Genomic DNA, 22,765 nt, shown 5'->3' on the forward strand with positions numbered 1-22,765 from the left:
TTTTTTTTTTTTTTTTTGCATATGATGTCCTGCTGTTCCAGCACTGTGAGTTAAAAAGAATGAACTGCCTTTGCTCCTTGCTCATAGATTAGTTGAGGTGGGGTGCTATAGCTCAAGCCTCTAATCACAGCTCAAAGATTAGTTGAGGTGGGGTGCTATAGCTCAAGCCTCTAATCACAGCAGTTTGGGAATGTGAGGCAGACAGTTTGACAGAGTCTGGGGTAATGTGGTGAGATCTCAACTCTACAAAAAATGCAAAACAATTAGGCATGGTGGTGCTCACCTGCAGACTCAGCTACCTGGGAGACTGAGGCAGGAGGCTGTAGTGGGCTGAGACCACACCGCTGCATTCCAGCCTTTTTGTGGGTTCCTACTGACTTTTTTTTTTTTTTAGATGTTGTCTTGTTCTGTAGCCCAGGCTGGTGGCCTGATCTAGTCTCACTGCAATCTCTGCCTCCCGGGTTCAAGCTATCCTCCTGTCTCAGCCTCCCAAGTGGCTGGGATTACAGGTCCAAGTCACCATGCCTAACTAATTTTGTATTTTAAGTAGAGACGGGGTTTCACCATATTGATTAGGCTGGTTTCAGACTCCTGACCTCAGGCGATCCACCCACCTTGGCCTCCCAAAGTGCTGGAATTACAGGCATGAGCCACTGCACCCATCCCCTACTGGCTTTTAATTTGAATTCTGGATACTTGGCCTGCATGATTGTCTATGCCTGTAATCCCACCACTTTAGGAGGCCAAGGAGGGCGGGTCGCTTGAGGTCAGTAGTTTGAGACTAGCCAGGCCAACATGGTGTAACCAGTTCTCCAATAAAAACACAAAAATTAGCCAGGTGCGGTGCTGCATGCCTGTAACCCCACCTACCCGGGAGGCTGAGGCAGGAGAATCACTTGAACCAGGGAGACGGAGGTTGTAGTGAGCCGAGATAGTGGCACTACACTGCTGCCTGAGAGACTGAGAGACAAACGGAGAGTCAGTCTCCAAAAAAAAAAAAAAAAAAAAAAAAAATTCCAGGTACTGTTGGTGACATTTGTTGGAAACAGATTTGTTTTTCCCCTGCCGCCAATTAGTAACTGAAAGTAACTGGAACACACACACACACACACACACACACACACAGAAAATAACTGGAACACACATCTCTAGTGCAGTGGGTATCTGTAGAAATTATTGTGGCTCCCTTTGTCAGACTGCACTAGCGCCTTCCAACTTTATTTTCTTGTTTTCTCCCACCTGGTAGGACTGCACATTTGAAAAATTCGAAACATTAAATAACACAGTCTATCACTTATCTACCGCCCACCTAACATTTCAGAAAGAGGAATTTTGGTGATTGCATGATAAATAGAGGAGGTCTCTCTTCCTGTCTTAGTGTTACAGTGTCCTTTGGTGTTCTATAAGCCTATGATAAAAGCTATTGACTATAAGGGCAGTAAACTCGGTGGGATACAGGCAGGATGGATTCTGAGCTGTCTTGCAGTTAGCTACAGAAGATCAGCTGCAAAACTTGGCTACCCTGTGGTCCCGTTTGAGAGTGAGGATTTCCATCACTTTCTTCTACTTTAAAAGATTGACATATGCCAAGTAATTAGAACATATAAAGAGGCCTTTTAACCAGGTTCAATTTGGAATTTCCAAGTGCTAAGCAGGGGTGGCAGGCTAGGAGGACGGTCTGGCCGTGTAGCTACTTGAGAGGGTGAGGTAGCCGAGGGCTGCGTCCTTGTAAGTCCAGAGCTGTAAAGACTTCTACTCTATTTTCCAAAACTGAATGAGCAAGGCGATAGAAGAATCAATTAACCGCAAAGTGACCCTACAGGCGGAAAAAATACAGCGCTTCCACCAGAAAGCGGTGGCGGAAGGGAAGCACATGTAGCCAGGGTAGGGTTGCATCATGACCTCGCTTGGGTTTTCCCTTGGACCCTTCGTTTTTTGATTGCATGCAATACCTCAGCATCAGTTTACACAAGCCCAGGGGGTCCGGGAGTAACAAAGGGCAGGCTCAATGGAAGGTCCCAAGTCTTTCTGGAGACCTTTGAATGGCAGCTGATAAGAAGACGTAATAAGACACCATCTATTCTGCTGATTCACAATTATGGAGACTGTGTATGTGTATTTTTTATCTATGTGCTCTAATGATGGTGTAGCAACCGTGATTTTATATCATTGACGTTTTTACAGCAATATTTCGCAGGGTAATTTTTAGGCCTGCTTTTTTGTTGGAGGATCGACCCCTTAAAAATTTATCTCGGGTTCCCGTCCCCCCACAACCTGAGCAACAGATGGTCTAGTGAGCGAGGAGCAAGTGAGGTTACAAATTGCTGAGTGTACGGGGATCTTAGCACAAAGCTCATTATATAATAAAAGGAGGGGAAAACTTATTTAAAAATATTCAACATGGCAGGCCCCAGAGGTGCTTGGGAGGAGGAGGAAATGTGTTTAACTGAATTATGGCCGCGAGGGGAGGAAGGAGCGCTGGGTAGTTGAGTGCACCAAGGCCCGTCCGTAGTTCCCACACCTGAGCTCCTGGCTTTTACGCCAGTTTGTCCCTAAGCATTTCTGGCTCTTTGTGGGAGTTGTTTTGCAAAGGGGGGAGCCTCTGCCTGTCCCCTTTTCCGAGGTGGGAAATGACAACTAGGTTGTCTTCTAAGACAACGATTTTGACGGAGATTCACCCTCGGACAGGTGACGGGGGTTCCATAGGGGCAGCGGGCGACTTCCTTTTTCAGTTAGGGGAGGGCAACAGTTTAGCAGTGGCCCAGGTTCCCCTCACCCACCTTCGGCATAGGGGAGGGGCCGGTTCGCAGTTCCCCACTCTCCTTAGGGAAGGGGCTGGTTCCGGATCTAAACCACTGCGGCGCTGGAGCTGGGATTGGTGGGAAGCGGGTTTTCCTCTGCCGGCCGTTGGGGAGGGGCGGGCCGCCACGAGTGGGTGCCCTCCCGCTCTCAGGCCTCCCGGCCCGCGTTTGCATGCTAGCGGCCGTTCCCAGCGGTGGTCACTACCAGTGCCAATCCCTTGAGCTGCTGTGCAGTCCCGCCCTCTCTCGCTGCAGCCGCCGCGCCCGCTCCAGCGCCCCCAATTTGCGCTTGAGAGCGAGGAGCTGCCAACACCCCCGCTCCGCTGCCGCCGCCACCGCAGAGCTCTCCAGTCGCCATTGGTTACCGAAACTTTTCAGTACCCGCGACCTTTCCGGGACTCCGCGGCTGCTGGGCAGAAGCGGCCCAGGGTCGGCACGCGGCTGCTCCGGTGCGCCGGGCTCTTTTTGGCGGCCCCACGGCTGGGCCTCAGAGGCTGCCCGCCTGAGAGAGGCTCAGAGCGCGGCTAGGTACGCGCCGCCGCCACAAGTTACGCTGCTTGCGACGAGGTGAGTGCTTGGTGTTTGGTGGGGCGCGCGCGGGGTCCGCAAACTTCTGCGTACGGCGCTGACTCCCTGGGGTCCTGCCGGCGGCTCCAGCCGTCCAGACGCTCCGCTCGCCACGAACTCCTGGAGACGCAGGTCCCCAGCTGTTCCCGCGGCACTTGGACTAGGGTGCGGAGGCTCCCTGGACTCAACAATACCGGGGGGTGTCCGCTCCTCCAAAGTGCCTGCGCGCCGTGTGGGGAGGGGACGGAGGTTGGCGGGAGACGCTCCTTTGTTTGGGGGAGGGGAAGGCGGCTGCTAAGTTTAGGAAAGTACTCGGCTTCTTTCCTGGTGCCCCTTTGTCTGCCGCTGTTGGGATTTGCTGGGCCCAGCGCCACCGCTGGTGGGCGGAAGGGGCAGGTGGCGGGATTTTTCACGCCCTGGTGGAGGGGAGTCCCTTTCATCCACGGGACTCGGGCCGGCCTACACCGACCTGGGTGGAAGCGCAGTCGCGCAGAGCGGGGCGACCGCCGGGCTAGGCGGCTCGGGCCGCGGCGTCTGCTCAGTTTCTGAGTCGCAAAACCGTCAAGGAAGTCGGGAGCTCTCCTCCCCCGCCCATCTCTCGGGCCCCAGCGCGCAGTCAGGTCTGGGGGCAACCCTCTCTCCCCCGGTCTGTTTGGGGTCTGCAGAGCGCCGCCAGGGTAAAGCGCAGACCTGTTGATCCTAGGTTCTGGCTGGTCGAGGTCTAGCAGATCCTGGGCCTAGCCTTGCTTGCCAGGGGGACCTTCCCTCACGGAGGGGGCGGGGCCGTGCGCTTTCGGGAGTCAGTGATCGCTGGATATGTGACAACTGTGGGTCGTTGGAGTCCCGCCGGCGCTGGGCTAGGGCCTGGACTTCACGTACATCTGCTGTGCGTGGTCATGTCGGAGGCAGGGGGTCACTCACTGCACCGGCCTCATGTTTCTGCAGTCAGCTAGGTGCGTCGAAAATTCCACAATGTTAGGGACCGATGTGATTATTTTCGAATCGGTGGTGTCCTGGAGCAAAACCTAGTAAGAAACAAAGTCCCACCCTCTGTTTTATTTGCAACTGTTTTGCATAGTCATGGGTGGCTTGACCTGCCTTCTGGGTGTTTTCCTCTGCTGACACGCCAGAATCCCTGGTTCAGCCTGGAAGGCGAGGGTCAGGACTTCCCAGACAGTGGCCTCAGTGTAGGAAGTGGCTCTTGACAATTTTATGAAAAATTTAGAAGTCCTTCCTAGAAAAGATGCAATTAGGAAAAATAAAATACAGAAAAATGTTGACTATGATGCGTTTATTTTAAAGAGTAGTCATGTCTGACATGTGCTATAGATTTTTGTGGAAAGACACCGAGCTGGGAAGCTGACACAACAAAAGTTGTTCATCACTGGATCCATTTATTAAAAGGGGACCTTAAGGCGATTGCAGGCCTAGTAGAACACACACCTGTAAGGCAAAAATGGAAATTTGTGGTGTAGTTCTGCCACCCTGGCTCCCTCACCCCCAGGCATTTGGCCCCTTTACTGGGCTCCGAGGAGTCCTCTGCTAGCAGTTTTAAAGAGGAAACTGGGCGGGGCGTGGTGGCTCACATCTGTAATCCCAGCCAGCACTTTGGCAGGCCAAGGCGAGTGGATCACCTGAAGTCAGGAGTTCAAGACCAGCATGGCCAACATGCTGAAACCGCGTCTGTACTGAAAATACAAAAATTAGCGGGGATGATGGCAGGTTCCTGTAATCCCGGTTACTCGGGTGGCTGAGGCAGGAGAATCGCTTGAACCTGGGAGGTGGAGGTTGCAGTGAGCTGACATCACACCATTGCACTGCAGCCTGGGAGACAAAGCGAGACTCTGTCTCAAAAGAAACAAACAAAAAAAAAGGAACTGGGCAAAAATAACTTTACTGTAGACACACTTAGAAGTGAATGATTACAATTCTGGAGTACCATTGGTTCTGTGCAACATAATCTTGGATTTTAGTTAAAAGATACTTTTTCACCTTTTAAGGTTCATTAAAATATATTAAAAGTTCATTAAAAAATACATTGATCTACTACTAGGTGCCAGGTATTCTGCTGGGCCCAGGGCACACCACGAACAAAGCAAAGCCCTGTTTTGGGGACTTTGGATTGGGGGTAGGATAGGGGATGCCCTGGTCACCAACTGCAGTGTACTACTAGGATCCTGCGTGGGAAGAGTTTTTAGGTGTTCTTAGTCTTCTTTTACCCAAGACTGATCAGTAATTGTGACTGTCTCCCTTTACATTTCACATGTTGATACACAAATCATCTAACTGCTCTGGAAAGTTTGGGCGTTTTAATGGACTGCATGGAGATATATTATGGTGTGGGGCTTTGGAGTTCAGTTGGTTTTGAATCTGTTTTATCTAGTGGAGGCTTGGTTTTCTCATCTGTGAGATGGCACCAGGAGTCTGTCTCACAGAGCTTTTTAAGAGGCTGTATATTGCTCTTGGGAGCTGACAAAGTGGTGGCTAGAGCCCCTGAGTTAATCTCTACAATGACAGGTTCCAATGACCTAGGTGTGTTTGGAGAGAAAACTGCCTTTGTCCCCATTTGTCCTTAAGTTGTGAAAGGGCCCACCATGTTTACTTTGCCCTTGAGCAATTGTGTAGCTTTGAACTCCTGCAACTTTTTTAAGCATATTTTTCATGTGTATATTTAAAAAACAGAACTAGAATTCCCCAAAGTCCAGCTCTTAAGCTTGGTGTTATTTTGCCTTTCTATCTAGTGTGGATCTTCCCACTGGGAAACAAAAGATCTATAAATTATACACACACAGGAGACTCTACATTGAGTATGCTTATAGAAATACGTGTGTGTGTGTGTGTGTGTGTGTGTGTGTATGTACATATATCAACAGACTCACAGAAAGTCTACCACAGGGGATCAGATTGTTTCTTCCATAGCTTTATCATTGCATATAGTAGCCAGTTGCCACATATGGCTATTTAGACTTAATTGAAAGTAACAATTCTGTTTTATCAGTTGTACTAGCCTTATTTCATGTACTCTGGGGCTGCATAAGGTTAAGTGGCCACCATACTGGACGGTCATGCACGGTCATATTGGATAGCAGGAAACTTGCAGAAAGTTCTATTGGAGTATGTTACTCTGTAGTTACTGCACTGAAACCTTAATAAAACTGTTGGCCAGGTATGGTGGTTCATGCCTGTAATGTTAGCACTTTGGGACTCCAAGCGGGGAAGAAGCCTTGAGGCCAGGAGTTTGAGACCTCATCTCTACTAAAAACATTTAAAAAATTAACTGGGCATTGTAGTGCGAGTCTATAATCCCAGCTGCTCAGGAGGCTGAGGTGGGAGGATTTCTTGAGCTGAGGAGTTCTGGGCTGTGGTGAGCACACATCTGTGCTCCATCCTGAGTAAGAAAGGAAGAATCTGTCTTAAAAACAAAATAAAACAAAACCAAAAGCAGCAGTCATGCCTGGGTGTGGTGGTTCATGCCTGTAATCCCAGCACTTTGGGAGGCTGAGGTGGGTGGATCACTTGAGGTCAGAAGTTCAAGACCAGCCTGGCCAACGTGGTGAAAACATGTTCTCCATTTAAAAAATACAAACATTAGCTGGTGTGGTGGCGCATGTCTGTGATTCCAGCTACTTGGAAGACTGAGGTGTGAGAATTGCTTGAATCCAGGAGGTGGAGAGGTTGCACAGAGCCGAGATCTCACCACTGCACTCCAGCTTGGGGAACAAAGTAAGACTCTGTCTCAAAACAAACAAACAAACAAAAAAAACCCAAAACAACTACAACCAAAAAACAGCAGTCAAGAGAATTGTGCTTTTTGTGGAGGAAGGTGTGAAGTCAATAAAATTGAAAATAACTCACAGGTGGGCTCATTTTTCTAAAAAAATAACTCATTTCAGCCAGTGATTTGGCCAGGAAAACAGATTTTAGCAAATGGGTTATTAACCTGACAACCTCTAGTTTTAGATTGAGGCGGTTTAGTCCAATTTTGATTTAAACAATAGAACTCCAAGCTTGAGTCCCTCACTGAATGTTGAATTTTGGGCAAGGCATTTAGCTGCTGTGTGTCCCAGTTTCCCCATCTTAAAAAATGACACTGCCAGTCCCCATGTTGCCAACCTAAGCAGATTGTGGTAAATATCCCTCAGGATGGTGTAGGTGGAAGGCTTAAGTAAAATCAAATGTGCTTCTGTCAGTAACAGCCCTGTGCCAGGGTACTGTAGTGCCATATCTGTTATTTTCAGATCCTCACATACTCTGGATACCTTGGGCTTTTCCTTCCCCTTCTTTAAGTTTAAGGCCTAAGTATCGAAGTTAAGTCTCTTGAGATGAAAGTCTTCTGTATTAAAAGACTAATAAAGAATCCTTCCAACAAGGTGAGACTTCCCAGTAGTCCAAGTGTTTTAAAAACTTCAGATCATGACTGTTAGCTGTTTTCTGCACAGCAGTCTTGAGTCAGTATGTTATTTTTTCTTACTTGGTAGATATGTCACTTGTATGGTTCTTTGTATTTTTTTATGGCAATGAATGAGAAATTTTATATGTAAATGAGGATAGGGGAAAAACTGAACTCTGTGTCTTTTAGAGAGGTGAATTCCCAGATTAACTCCCCTGCCATTTGTTCTTTCTTTGGCGTCTCGTCAGGACTCTGATGTCACCTCCTGTCAGCCTTTGGTTGAAAGCACTTGGAAACTTGGGTGGCTGATATTCTCCACAGGCAGAAAAATGTTCCCAGCCCAGGGAGGCCATCTCCAGCAGGTCCTGAGTGTCAGGAATTCAGATTCTCTGCCCCACTCCTGCTGGATAGGAGGACACTTCCACTAGAACCTGGGCCTGGCCCCTTTCCAGTTTTCTGCTGGGAGTCCAGATTCTGGTGCTTTGCTTTGAAGCAGTGCCCGCGGGCCTCCAGGCCTGGCTCATCATCGCAGCTTCTCTGCTCAGTGAGGCAAGACTGTCATTGTGCTGCTTTCCTGATGCCTTCCATTTGCCTTTTTCTCCACTTGGGAAAAACAAAAAAACGTAGTATGCTACACCCTGAAAAGTTGTTAATCCTTCACTGCCACATACATTGAAAAATCATTTCCAGCCAGGAAGCACCACTAAAGGCGTATTGTAAACTTTTTTCCTAATTGGAAAGGTAAACTTTTTTCCCCCATAACTCTTCTTAGTGTGAAGGAAGTAACTGACCTCTTGAGTCGGAGATGGAACTCGAGTTTTTCCCTATGGGTCTTGCCTGCTACATTCCTGGCCACCCTTTCTGTGGGGCTTGACCAAATGGACCACACTGGCCAGCCTGACAAACCCAGCAGAACCGAAAGAAAAGTTGGATGTGGGAAAGGCTGAAGAGCTCCACATGTGTCTAAAGGGCAAAGAGAGCCTGGGTTGAGAAAAGGAGTTTCATATTTCCAATGGAGAAATGCAACCATTAAAGAATGCGCCCAGCCGTCACCATCCAACATTTATGGAGAACCCACTGCATGCCTGAATGTTGCAGTAGTAAATTGGAAGCCATTACAGATGGAATTGGCGCAAATTTAAAGTAAAGATGGAAGAGAGTATGTTGAGTTTTCGGAAGTTGGTACTGTTTCCTTTTGCCTAGGTCTGTTCTTGCTGGATGAGATGAGACAGATCGACATGGGGCATGCTACACGATGTGTTCAGAAGAAAGGGAAGACTTAGAAATGGAAGTAGAGGCCAGGTGTGGTGACTCATGCCTGTAATCTCAGCACTTTGAGAGGGTGATATGGGCAAATCACTTGAGGCCAGGAGTTCAAGACCAGCCTGGCCAACATGGAGAAACCCTGTCTCTACTAAAAATACAAAAATTTTTGGGTTGTGGTGGTGGATGCCTGTAATCTCAGCTACTTGGCAGACTAAGACATGAGAACTGCTTGAGCCTACCGAGAGGCAGAGGTTGCAGTGAGCCGAGATCATACCACTGCACTCCAGCCTGATGACAGCGAGACCCTGTCTGCAAAAAAAAAAAAAAAAGAAAAGAAAAGAAAAGAAAAGCCTCTAATCCCAGCAGTTTGGGAGGCTGAGTCGGGTAGATCACCTGAAGTCAGGAGTTCGAGACCAGCCTGGCCAACATAGAGGTGAAATCCCACCTCTACTAAAAATACAAAAATTAGCTGGGCATGATGACACATGCCCATAATCCCAGCTACTCAGCTGTGGTAGAATCAATCACTTGAACTGGGGAGGTGGAGGTTGCAGTGACCTGAGATTATGCCATTGCACTCCAGCCTGGGCAACGAGAGAGAAGTGCTGTCTCAAAAATATATAAACAAATGAATAAATATATAAATAAATGGAAAAAGAAGAAAGAAATGAAGGTAGACAATATGCTTGCTTATTGGAATGATGTTTTCAACACTGAGTTCTGGAATGTTGCAGCCAACCAGTGGCTCTTATTTGGGACACTTTTTTCCTTCACCTTTGAAGGGGGCATTTGCTAATGTCTGGAGACATTTTTGGGCTCCCACAGCTGGAAAAGGTAGGGGGAGCTCCTGGAATCTGGTGGGTGGAGCCCTGGGATGCTGCCCAGTACCCTGTGTGCACAGGATGGCTCCACCACAGAGAATGGTTTGGCCTCAAGTGCCAGCAGTGCCAAGGAGAACCTGAATTGTATAGTCAGCTACAGCAAGAGTCCCCAGCCTTGGGCCTGAGACCGGAACAGGTATGTGTCCTGTTAGGAACCTGCAGGAGGTGAAAAGCAGGCAAGTGAGCATTGCCATTTGAGTTATACCTCCTGTCAGATCATTACATTCTGATAGGAGTGAGAACCATGTTGTGAACTGCACATGCAAGGGATTTAGGTTTTGTGCTTCTTATGAGAACCTAATTCCTAATGATCTGAGGTGGAACAGTTTCATCCTAAAACCATTCTCCACCCCTACCCCATGGAAAAGTGTCTTCCATGAAAGTGGTCCTTCATGCTAAAAAGATTGGGGACCACTGAATTGTTTAATCTTGTTTTGGTCCAGTCCTATGGGGGAGATGGGGAGATAGATGCCAAGGAAAAATAAACATCAATTTTTGTAGTTGTCAAGACACACAAGTTTTAGGGTGACATATTAGGAAATAAATAACCATTGCTGCTGATCAATACAGTAACAGTTTCAGATGCTCACAGAGAAAGCGAAGGAGGAGGTAGGAAGTGGTTTTGCAGAATGATCACAAATGAGGTCAGCGGGTGTCGCAGTGGACAGTGGGACGGCAGTTGGGGGGGCGTTGCTAGCTGTCCAAGCTCTGCTTTGGCACAGGTTTCCTGGAGCCCTACATATAAGTACCCCTTTAGTGCATGTTTCTCAGCCCCTTCCTTTTGGCTTTATTAATATCATCACAGAGGTACTAGATCTTACTTACAAGGAGGGTCAGCTCCTTGATACTTTGGAGTTGCTTACAAACAAGTGGCACAAGGTTTCTCTCTCTGCCCAGTGAATTGTGAGTGGTGTAGGGTCACTAAGAAATCTCAGAAGGGACTTAGTGTGCCACCTTCATCTCATTCTCTTCCTACAGCTGTTGAAATGAGGAGACAGGGTGGGACAGCTGGATACGGACCTGTATTATACTTAGTGGAGGCCCTCTTTCAAGTGTCTTTAGGAAAAAGGTGTCTAAAGTAAGGTCATGCTGTGGCATGTTCCATCCTGAGCCAGCCTCTGGTCCCCATGGCCAATGAGCCCCAGAGCTGCCCCGAGTCATGCCTGTTTTCAGGGACTCTTGTGTTCCGGCTGGACTTGGGGGCTGGGGACAGCTATGAGGGAAACCTCATTTGCAGCCACTGTGCCATGCACTGTGTGCATCTTTGAGCAAATCAGTGAGTTTCTGTAGCATTGGTATTCTCATTGAGACAAAAAGTGGGTGGGGTGGGGGGTGTGGGGAGAAAGATTTCCCAAGCTTGTATTAAATGAGCTAGAATTATATTTTCATGTATTTTGAATTTTTACTTATCCGTTCTTGAGATGGTGTCACTCTATTGCACAGGCTGGAGTGCAGTGGTGCGATCTCAGCTCAGTGCAGCCTTGGCCTCCTGGGCTTAAGCAGGTCCCCCACCTCAGCCTCCCGAGTAGCTGGCGCTAGAGGTCTGTACCACCATATTTGCATTTTTTTAATTTTTGTTTTTTAATTTTTAGTAGAGAAGGAGTCATCTATATTGCCAGGGTGGTCTCAAAGTCCTTGGCTCAAGTGATCCATCCTCTTTCCTTGATCTCCCAAAGTGCTAAGATTACAGTTGTGAGCAACTATACTCCACTAAAGCAGATAGAATTATAATGCTTGGAGCCCAATATGCTTATATTTTCCTGTTTTCTGAAGTTTTGAATTGGGTCTGGAAAGATACCTTTATCAGTTAGGATGTCTAGTAACTTGCTTGCTTTTTTTTTCCGTTATCTTTTCCCCCCTAAATTTGCTTTTTGTTTTTGGGACAGAGTCTCGCTCTGTTGCTCAGGGTCTCAGGCTGGAGTGCAGTTGCACAATCACAATCTCAGCTGACTGCAACCTTCGCCTCCTGGATTCAAGCAATTCTCCTGCCTCAGCCTCCTGAGTAGATGGGACTACAGGTGGGCGCCACCACGCCTAGCTAATTTTTGTATTTTTAGTAGATACGGGGTTTCACCATGTTGATCAGGCTGGTCTCAAACTCCTGATCTCATGATCCACCTGCCTCAGCCTCCCAAAGTGCTGGGATTACAGGCATGAGCCACCACGCCCGGCTTTCCCTCTTAAATTTTAGGACTATAACTGTATACTCTTATTTTTTAAATTACCATATAGTAAAATTGGCTCTTTGGTTGTATAGCTTTATGTGTTTTGACACATGCATAGATGGATGTCATAATCAGGAGATAGAACACTCCCCTCAGCCCAGAGATGTCCATGGTGCTATCCTCCACAGCATGTTTCTCGGCAGTCACTCCGCCCCCAGCCCCAAACATGGGGCATCTGCCTGTAGGTGTCACAGAAGGCAACATTATGGCTTGCCAAATACAGTAGGACATTCTTCTTCAAAGGGTTAACTTGTTTAACTTTCCTTGTCCTTTGTTCCCTGCTTTCAAGGCCAGACTCCCTTACTCTCTGTGTTCCCTTGCCCTGGGAAACAACCTTCCTCTTGGTCTTTACCTATAGAGCCCACATTCCACATCTGCTACTCACTCTGTAAATCATCCCTCCCGTCGAAACGCCCCGTCTCCACTAAAACTGTTTTCTCACTACTGTAACCACAGCCCTGCACTTCTTAAATTAGCCAATTGGGTTCAGCTTAGATTGTGTGGTCCAACTCCAGCCAATAGATACTGAACACGGCAGTAGAAGCCCAATGCGTTAAAGCGACTGCTTTCCTTTGTTTGGAGTGCTCTCATGGTGACCAAACTAATGAGCAGCACCCTTCTGCAGAAGTAAACTTTGCCTTGCTGAGAAACCAACTGTTAGAGTGTTTATTTCATTTATGGCTTTGAGCTTTATTTCTAACATGGCCCAAAGTAGTCCTCTTTTCTTGAACACATGGTAGAATGCCCTAGGTGAATCCCTCCAGCCTTCCAGTACCATCCTTGACTCCTCTCTCTGATGACACATGAACTTTATGCTTTTGCACACTTCAGGCAACACCAAAAGAAAGGACAAGAACAGCTTAGCTTCTTGATATGTGTAAGAAACCACAGTGAAAAAAAATTAGGTGTGTTGTTGAGGCTGCTAAAGCATTCCTTTTTTTTCTGGGCCAGTTCTCGCTGCCTCATTGGTTGAGATGAGAGATCTTTTTTGATGTCCCCTTTAGAGAGTGTTATCCTCACCTTTTTGCACAGTCCTACCAAAAGACACCTCACATGCAAAATGTATCAGAAAATTATAGTCATAACTTTAGTTTCAAAAACAGGACGTATATTTATGAAGAACATTTGCTGTTTTCCCAGTGCGTTAATCATGTGAATATAAAATACACTAAAAATATCAAGTTGTTTTTGCATTTATTTATTGTAGAAATAAAATGGATTTCTACCTCTGAGCTTCTGAGAAGCTGCTAACCTGTATTTTACTTTGGGTCGTAATGTCACTTTCTGTGATCTCATATGAAGTGACGTTTTCTAGAATAATCCTTATTCTGGTATTTCGGGGTCTTTCATCCTGCCGGAGGTGGTTGTTTGAAGTCACAGAATATGTGCATGTCTTCCCATGTAGAGTTAAAGGGCTGAAAGAGTGGCCTGAAGCCTTCCCCTCCCTCCCAGATGTGAAAATTTGGATTTCAAGGCCTGGGAGGCCATGTTTTTTTCAGACCGGTTAAGGATGATTACTTTATTTTAACTAAACATTGGGATAAACTTACAGTTGTTTATGTCCTGTGCCTAGATGAGCAGTTTTCCCATGATTAAAATAAGCAGTATTTTGGTAAACATTGGTAAGTTACACAGTTTAGGAACCCACAGCAAGTCAGAAGGCGCTTTGTGCCGCTGGGTGCCACTGAGTAATTCCTGGCAGTGCGGCAGTTCTCCAGCCCCAGGAGACCCTGTGAAAGAAGCACAAACAATGCTCATGGCAATACTCACAGGGCTGTGCCGTGGACCTTGCTGGACTGTAACAAAGGGGGATGCGAGAATAAAGACAAAAACAAGTATATTTGGAAGAAGGGGTCAGGGGCTCCTTGCTTCTAGTGAACAAAGGCCCTGACTTTCTAGAGCCCTTCATATTTATTGAGTAAAGGAGATAGGGAGAAGGGGGTGGTTGTGGTCAGCTGCTTGACTTTGGTCATGCAGGCCTGCATAACTGCATTCTCTGAACAGTAGTCTCCAGATGTTCCAGTAGATAACTTCAGCGAGCCTGGTACCAGAGAGTGACTGCCCTCAGCAAACCTTCTGGCAGTACGTGCAGATGTGAGTTTGCCCGCATCCTGCATTCATGATAAACAGTTTGCTGTTTGCTCATATAACCTCCAGTGGAATGCTGAGTTCGTCACAACCCTCAGGCTTTTAGCTCCCAACGGTGTTTATTCTTGACCTGGGTGTCTGCCCTAAATTCATGTCATTTTTCCTATTGTGGTGGATGTAGCTGGAATGCTTTACAGAAAATAGGAGAGTTTTGTCTGCTTGTTTCCATTGAGGCTGGAACTGAGATTATGACCCCAGATAGCCTGCACAGGGCTCTTTCCTTTCAGGAACACCTGCTTAGGCTAGAATACCAGAGGAGGGAGAAGGTTAGGCTCTCCCTGGCTTGGTAACTATGTTAGCCAGCTCTCCAAGATGCTGAAACCTTCCTTCATGTCTGTTGGGAACTGTATCCCTAGCACCATCATGTTGGAGCAAGAAGAAGGATACGTGTCCCCTTTTGGGTAGCTTGACTCATTCCAGTTAGGGACCTGCTTGTTGTTAGAGTCTGTGTGAATGTGCAGTATTCTTTTTTTGAGATGGAGTCACACTGTCACCTGGAGGGCAATGGTGCTATGTCCGGAATTGGTGGAGTCTTGGTCTCACTGACATCAAGGATGAAGCTGTGCACCCTTGCGGTGTAAGAACTGTTACAGTTCTTAAAGATGGTGTGTCGGAGTTTGTTTCTTCAGATGTTCAGATGTGTCTGGAGTTTCTTCCTTCTGGTGGGTTTGTGGTCTCTCTGACTTCAGGAGTGAAGCTGCAGACCTTCATAGTGTTACAGCTCTTAAAGGCAGCATGTGTGGAGTTGTTCCTTCTGGTGGGTTCTTGGTCTTGCTGGCCTCAGGAGTGAAGCTGCAGAACCTTTGTGGTGAGTGTTACAGCTCATAAAGGCAGTGTGGACCCAAAGAGTGAGCAGCAGCAAGATTTACTGCAAAGAGCGAAAGAACAAAGCTTCCATAGCATGGAAGGGGACCTGAGCAGGTTGCTGCTGCTGGCTATCTGGTCCCACCCACATCCTCCTTATTGGTCCATTTTACAGAGAGCTAATTGGTCTGTTTTGACAAGGTGCTGATTGGCGTGTTTACAATCCTTTAGCTAGACACAAAAGTTCTCCAAGTCCCCACTAGATTAGCCAGACAGAGTGCTGATTGGTGCGTTTACAAACCTTTAGGTAGACAGAGTGCTGTTTGGTGCGTTTACAATCCTTTAGCTAGACACAAAAGTTCTCCAAGTCCCCACTACATTAGTTAGACACGGAGCGCTGATTGGTGTGTTTACAAACCTTTAGCTAGACATAGAGTGCTTGGTGTGTTTACAAACCTCTAGCTAGACACAGAGTGCTGATTGGTGGGCTTACACAATCCTTGAGCTAGACAGAAAAGTGCTCCAAGTCCCCACCTGTCCCAGAAGCCCAGTCAGGTTCACCTCTCACTGGCACTTGCTGCAGGACTCTGTGGCACCCAGCCCAGGCACTCCCGCAGCCCAGAGGGAGCCTGTTCCCCGATGAAGCCCAGCAGGTGCTGGCCAGCCATGCCAAGTGCAGGGCCGCCGAGCTCACGCCCACCCAGAGGGCGTTGGCCCAGCATCGTGCGCAGCCCTGGCTCCCGCCCATGCCTCTCCCTCCACATCTCCCCGCAAGCAGAGGGAGCCATGCTCCGGCCTCGGCCAGCTGCAGAGAGCGGCCCCCACAGTGCAGCAGTGGGCTGAAGGGCTCCTCCAGCGTGGCCAGAGTGGACGCGGAGGCAGAGGAGGCACCGAGAGCGAGGGAGGGCTGCTAGCATGGAGTCACCTCTCAGGGCGATCTCAGCTCACTGCAGCCTCCAACTCCTGGGTTCAAGCAATTCTCCTGTCCCAACCTCCTGAGTAGCTGAGAATACAGGAGTGTGCCACCATGCCTGGCTAACTTTTGTATTTTTGGTAGAGATGGGGTTTCACCATGCTGGCCAGGTTGGTCTCAAACTTCTGACCTCACGTGATCTGCCTGCCTTGGCCTCTCAAAGTGCTGGGATTACAGGTTTGAGCCACCGTGCCTGGCTGTGAACGTGCAGTATTGTTCAATGCTGCAAGCATTTTTGCTTGGCTGAATTGACTGATAGATGGGAATTTGGAGAAAAAGAAGTTTACATATATATGTGGTGGCACTTTATTTCTTACATCAGTAATAAACCACTTATTTATTTTTATTTTTTATTTATTTTTTTGAGACAGAGTCTTGCTCTGTCACCCAGGCTGGACTGCAGTACATGTCCTGTGCGTTCTCGGATCTCCGCTTACTATAAGCTCTGCCTCCAAGGTTCATGCCATTCTCCTGCCTCAGCCTCCTGACTAGCTGGGACTACAGGCGCCTGCCACCATGCCTGGCTAATCTTTTGTATTTTCAGTGGAGACGGGGTTTCACCATGTTAGCCAGGATGGTCTTGATCTCCTGAACTATTGATCCACCCACCTCAGCCTCCCAAAGTGCTGGGATTACAGGCAATGAGCCACCGCGCTGGGCCTATAACAAACCATTTACTTATCTATTTTTAGAGACAGGCCCTGTCACTCAGGCTGAAGTGCAGTGGGGCAATCACAGTTCATTGTGGCCTCAACTTCCAGGGCTCAACTGATCCTCCTCCAAGTAGCTGAGAACACATGTGCATGCCACTATGCCCTGCTTTAAAAAAAAAAAAAAAAAAAAATTCTCAATTGTTGTAGAGATGGGTCTTGCTGTATTGCCTAGGTTAGACTTGAACCCCTGAACTCAAACAGTCTTCCTGCTTTGGCCTCCCAAAGTGCTGACATTACAAGTGTGAGCTGCCACACTTGGCCAACAAATACTTTAATATATTGATACCATATAAACTCATTTTAAGAACTGGAGAAAAATTCAGTAGGACTGAGCCATGATTTCCATTTCTGGTGCACTGTGGGTGATACTTAGTGTGAACCTGCACACTTGTGCTCCTTCAGTGGTTCCTATATCTTGTCATCCATGGGAAGATGAGAAGTGAAGTTGGGCCAGGTGCGGTGGCCCATGCCTGTAATCCCAGCATTTTGGGAGGCTGAGGCGGGGGAATCACGAGGTCAGGAGATCGAGACCATCCTGGCTAACACGGTGAAACCCCGTCTTACTAAAAATACAAAAAATTAGCTGGGCATGGTGGCGGGTGCCTGTAATCCCAGCTACTCAGGAGGATGAGGCGGGTTAATGGTGTGAACCCGGGAGATGAAGCTTTCAGTGAGCCGAGATTGTGCCACTGCACTCCAGTCTGGGCGATAGAGGAAGACTCTGTTTCAAAAAAAAAAAAAGAAAGAAATGAAGTTGAGTGGAGATCTGTCGCCAAAGTCTGCCATACAAAAATTGGTAGTGCCAGTATGCAAACGTTATTCCCAGCTGCCATAAAAGTCCAAGTGGCTTCACAGTTTTTGATTGTATTTTCTAAAAGCAGCTGAATAGGGAATTGAAGCCCCTGCCATTTGGTTCATGTGGGGGTCAGAATAAACTTGGGTCCTTGCCTTCAGATCTTTCAAAAGAATCTTATCATGCATTCTAGTCCTATACAACTGTAATGCCAGCTCCATGTAGATAAAAACTCAAGAATTCAAAATTATAAACTTGAAAATGGCAATTGCCAAGTTCTGTCAGTTGTACATCAGTCTGGGAGACATTATTTGGTTTAATTCCATTTTGATTTTGGAAAAAAGTCACATTCGGCTTGCTTTGTTTTACCAAGACACACTGGTGATTCTGTGCCAATTTCAGCGACTTCCGGTGATCTGTATTAGGATACTTCAAAAACCCTAACCAGAAGAGGTAATCTTTGAGGTGCACCCAGCTCAGAAGCTGGTGAAAATAAGAATGATTAATCTCTTCTGTCCAGTACATGATAGAAATTATCATAGACCATATGAGAACAGGGAGAAAAACTTGTGGGTATTCCATGTCATGCTGTGCTCTGTTAAAAAGAAGGTTGTGGATATTACATGTTAATACTGTGTCCCTATCCAAATCTCACCTTGAATTGTAATAACCTCATGTGTGAAGGATGGGACCAGGTGGAGGTAGTTGAATCATGAAGGTGGTTTTCCCCATACTGTTCACTGATAGTGAGTTGTTTTTTTTTTTTAGATAGGGTCTCATTTTGTCACCCAGACTGCAGTGCAATGGCATGGTCTCAGCTCATTGCAACCTCTGCCTCCTGGGTTCAAGTGATTCTCCCACTCAGCCTCCCAAGTAGCTGAGACTACGGGCATGTGCCACCACACCTGGCTAATTTTTGTATTTTTATCAGAATGGGGTTTCACTATGTTGGCCAGAGTGGTTTCAAACTCCTGACCTTGTGATCTGCCCTCCTGGACCTTCCAAAGTGCTGGGATTACAGGTGTAAACCACGGTGCCTGGCTGAGATCTGATGGTTTTATAAGGGGTTTTCCCTTTCACTTGGCTCTTCTCTCTTGCTTGCCGCCAGGTGAGACATGTCTTTACTTTTTGTTTGCCTTCTGCGGTGATTTTGAGGCCTCCCCAGCCATGTGGAACTTCAGTCTATTAAACCTCTTTCCTTTATAAGTTACCCAGTCTTGGTATATCTTTATTAGCAGCATGAGAACAGACTAATACACATGACATGCTGTGCTCTGCTAAATTTCATGGGACTCAGTATGATTTCTTTAAGTTGGTAGTCTCCAAATTTGGGAAAAGGACGGGACAGAAATGACTTGCTTCAGGTTCTAATTCTTGAAAGTGTCTCCCAGGTGAGTTTTATGCCCTCTGGCAGATGCACAGCAAGGTTTATTGGTGTGCAGGGAGAAACTATGAAAATGCTCTCTGAAAATATCCAGTAGTTGCAAAAAATACATACTTTCTTTGAAAACATACATATGATGTTAGTTGAATATTTTATATATTTAATAAATAAATTACATGACTTAAGAGCACCTGCTTAAAACTTTGACTGATAAGGTTATACACACATGAAAAAGATCACTGATGTAGGTCCCCAAAGGCTAGAAGAGAGGGTGATACTAAAGTCCCTGGATGCAGGTGGGGCACAGTTGTACTCTCGTTTCCTTTGGCTTTAGCTGCTCAGGTATGTGTGAGCTTGCATGTGCATGCATGTGCATTAAGTAACTTTGAGATCCACCAGCTTAAAGATCAGGCATTGCTCCAGAAGTACAGATATTAGTGATTTGACTTAGGGAAGAAAGAACATGGAGTGTCAGGACTGCACTTTTTGGATCTGGGGTATTTTGCTTGTTGTTTTCTTAAATTTTATTTATTTATTTACTTATTTAATTAATTTATTTATTTTGAAATGGAGTCTTGCTCTGTTGCCCAGGCTGCAGTGCAGTGGTGTAATCTCAGCTCACTGCAACCTCTGCCTCCCGGGTTCAAGCAATTCTCTTTTCTCAGCTTCCCCAGTAGCTGGGACTACAGGCATGTGCTACCACGCCTGGCTAATTTTTGTATTTTTGGTAGAGATGGATTCACCATGTTGGCAAGGATGGTCTTGGTCTCCTGACCTTGTGGGCCACCTGCCTAGGCCTCCCAAAGTGCTGGGATTACAGATGTGAGTCGCCGTGCCTGGCCTATTATTTTTTATTTTTTTGTTTTCCAAATTATTTATTTTCTTTTTTTCAAGACAGAGTTTTGCTTTTGTTGCCAAAGCTGGAGTGCAATACCACTATTTAGGCTCACTGCAACCTCTTCCTCCTGAGTTCAAGTGATTCTCTTGCCTCAGTCTGCCAAGTAGCTGGGACGACAGGTGTGCCACCATGCCCAGATAATTTTTGTATTTTTGGTAGTGACAGGGTTTCACCCTGTTGGCCAGGCTGGTCTCCAGTTCCTGACCTTGTGATCTGCCCGTTTTGGCCTCCCAAAATGCTGGGATTATAGACATGACCCACTGTGCCCAGCCTTTTTTTATATTTTGAAACAGAGTTTCACTCTTATTGCCTAGGCTGGAGTGCAATGGCATGGTCTTTGGTCACTGAAACTTCTGCCTCCCAGGTTCAAGGGATTTTCCTACCATAGCCTCCCAAGTAGCTGGGATTACAGGTGTGTGCCACCACACCACGTCCAGCTAATTTTTTGTATTTTTATTAGAAGTGGGGTCTCACCATGTTGGCCAGGCTGGTGTTGAACTCCTGACCTCAGGTGATCCACCTGCCTTGGCCCCACAAAATGCTGGGATTACAGGCGTGAGGCACTGCACCCAGCCTGCGTGTTGTTTTAAAGCTGAAAAAATATGTTTGAGAACTAGATGACAGTATCTTGTTTGCTGGTGCATAAGGAAATCTTGGAAAAATGCTAAGCATTTTATGACTCTCCAGTGTTTTCATAATCTGTAATTCTGTTTATAAATTAATCACTTTCATTTAAAGATGCTGTTGGTGTTGAGGAGAGTTAGACACTTTGCTGCAGAAATGGTTGACTTTAAAAGATAGCAACATGAAATAGTGCCAGAAATGAGTTGTTATAAAAGTTCTTGTATGCCTTAAATCTGGCTTTTTTTTTTCCAGACACATATTTCATCTGTTGTGGTTATTGTTAACAGTTTTCTTTTTGCATTTCACATTAGAGTTGTTTTTTGTTGTTGTTGTTTGCTGTTGTTGAGAAAATTGTCATTTGGTTCCTGCTACCTTACCGGTGTTACAGAGTGAATAAATGTAGAAATTACACACAGGATTCAGACCACATTATGGGTTGTGGAGGTGAGAAATAGGACTTACCGCCAAACTTAAGGTCTTTTGGCTGAGCCCATTTGCTGAGAATCGCTGAAGATTTGGTTTTCATCAGGCTATATGCCAACCAACTTCAAGTAGTTCTAGGTTTCCAGATCAGATTTTTAGTTTGTTTAACTTTTAGTTTAACTGAGAGGATTGACATATCAGCTTTTGTTTTTATGTATTTTTTTGGGGTTGCATCTATTTTCTCCTTTGTGAATAATGCATTTGCAGTGTAACTTAGTTATATGAAATGATGCTTATACACTGAGGCAGTGCATTAAAAAGCCTACAGGAAACAATAGTTGTAGATTTGTATGTATTGATGTCAGAGGTTCCTTGGTGTGTTGCTTCGCCAGAGGGAAACCTTTGTGGCAGGTGGTGCCTTCTGCCTTAGTTTTGCTCAGGCCTGCTGGATTCATTCCACCCACTTGGCCTGGGAGGCTGTACTTGGCTTGTGCTACTGGCCTGGATCCCATGCCTGCCAAGGGCGAGCCAAGCACAGGGCAGTGGGGTGTCTGTGTGAATGTGGGGTGCTGGCTCCATGTGAGACTGTGGCTAGAACAGATGTACCACATGTGGCTTTTGTTGTGGGCGTCTGCATCTGGACAAGGGGAACATGGTGGCATACAGAAGATTGGAGACACAAGGAACTGCAGAAAGCCAAAGAGGGTATCACAGCCCTGGCTTGGGTAGCCCACTTTGAAAGTCCACAACTCATCTCTCCTCATTGCCTGCAACATGGTAAACGGAGGGAGGGGTGTGTTTTAGCCCTGTTTGTGTTACAGCTCTTTCAATCCCACCATTTGGTGGGTCCTGAGTACTTATCCCACATCCAGGAAGAATGTGGTATGCAGACAGTTGGTAGGAGAGCAAGGTGGAGAGAAGCTTCATTGAATGACAGAACAGCTCTCAGGAGACCTAAAGTGGGTAACTTCTTTCCACAGGCAGTTCATCCTGAAGTCCAGCTGATACTGGCTGAGTCCGGAGTTTTCATGGGCTCAGAAGAGAGGAAGTGTGTGCTCATTGATCCATGGAGTCCATGAGTGGACCTAAAGAAAGGACCATAAGCTCTTAATTCTGGCCACAGACTCCACCCCGAACTGGCAGCCTGGTCCCCAGGCTTCAGGCTATCCCTGGCTTGAAGGTGGGATTTCACCAGGGACTCACCCCTTCCTGCCTAGGAACCTGTCTGCCTCCCATGGGCATCAACATGCTGTCCATGGTGCCTAGGCTGTCTAAGCTGAGGGGCGCCTGCAGGCCTGCACTGAGCTACCCTTGACCTTCCAGCCTCCCTCTTGTGCTCGTCAGTGCCCAAAGTCTGGAGGGGCCCAAGGTGGCACGTCAGTGTTGCCTCAAGTGTGTACACACCCAGCTGGGTCACAACAGCACTTGGGCTTGGCCTCAACTTTGCTCTGAAATTGGAGCAGGTGCTGGGATTGGGGAGAGGCCAGGCAGCATGACCAGGCACTTCTGAGCCTGCGGGGGCAATGCCTTCCTGGGCCCCTCAGAGTAGAGGTATGCTGCCCGGGTACACTCTGTGGCTGGGTGGTTGCAGCTGCGCCTAGAAGGGCGGGCCTCCGTGTTTCCAGCTCCTGATGGCTCTATGGAGTGTGCGGCCCTAGCCAGGCCTACCCTGCTTCAGCCAGCATTTTCCAAGCTGCTCCAGATGGGCCGCCGCTACCGTCACCAACAGGATAACTCATAGCTGAGCATGGTTAGTGCTCATCCTTTGCTAAAGTGAAATATTTATGTCTACTTTAAAAAAAAAAATCCTGTTACTTTTCTTTATAGTAATACTTAGGTGTTCACTGTAAAGAGAAAGTAGAATTTTTAACTATC

General features: G+C 46.9%; 1 protein-coding gene across 1 annotated transcript in view; it reads left to right on the forward strand.

Annotated features, from left to right (window-relative positions):
* Positions 1 to 3,052: 3,052 nt before the first annotated feature.
* LOC129025670 (F-box-like/WD repeat-containing protein TBL1Y) overlaps positions 3,053 to 22,765 on the forward strand; it is a 186,914-nt gene continuing 167,201 nt past the window's right edge. Inside the window, exon 1 of the mRNA XM_054473325.2 lies at positions 3,053 to 3,368. The gene's annotated coding sequence lies outside the window, so the exon portion shown is untranslated. The remainder of the gene's footprint in view (positions 3,369 to 22,765) is intronic.

This window comes from Pongo pygmaeus, chromosome Y (genome assembly GCF_028885625.2).
Source record: "Pongo pygmaeus isolate AG05252 chromosome Y, NHGRI_mPonPyg2-v2.0_pri, whole genome shotgun sequence".
Classification (NCBI taxonomy): domain Eukaryota; kingdom Metazoa; phylum Chordata; class Mammalia; order Primates; family Hominidae; genus Pongo; species Pongo pygmaeus.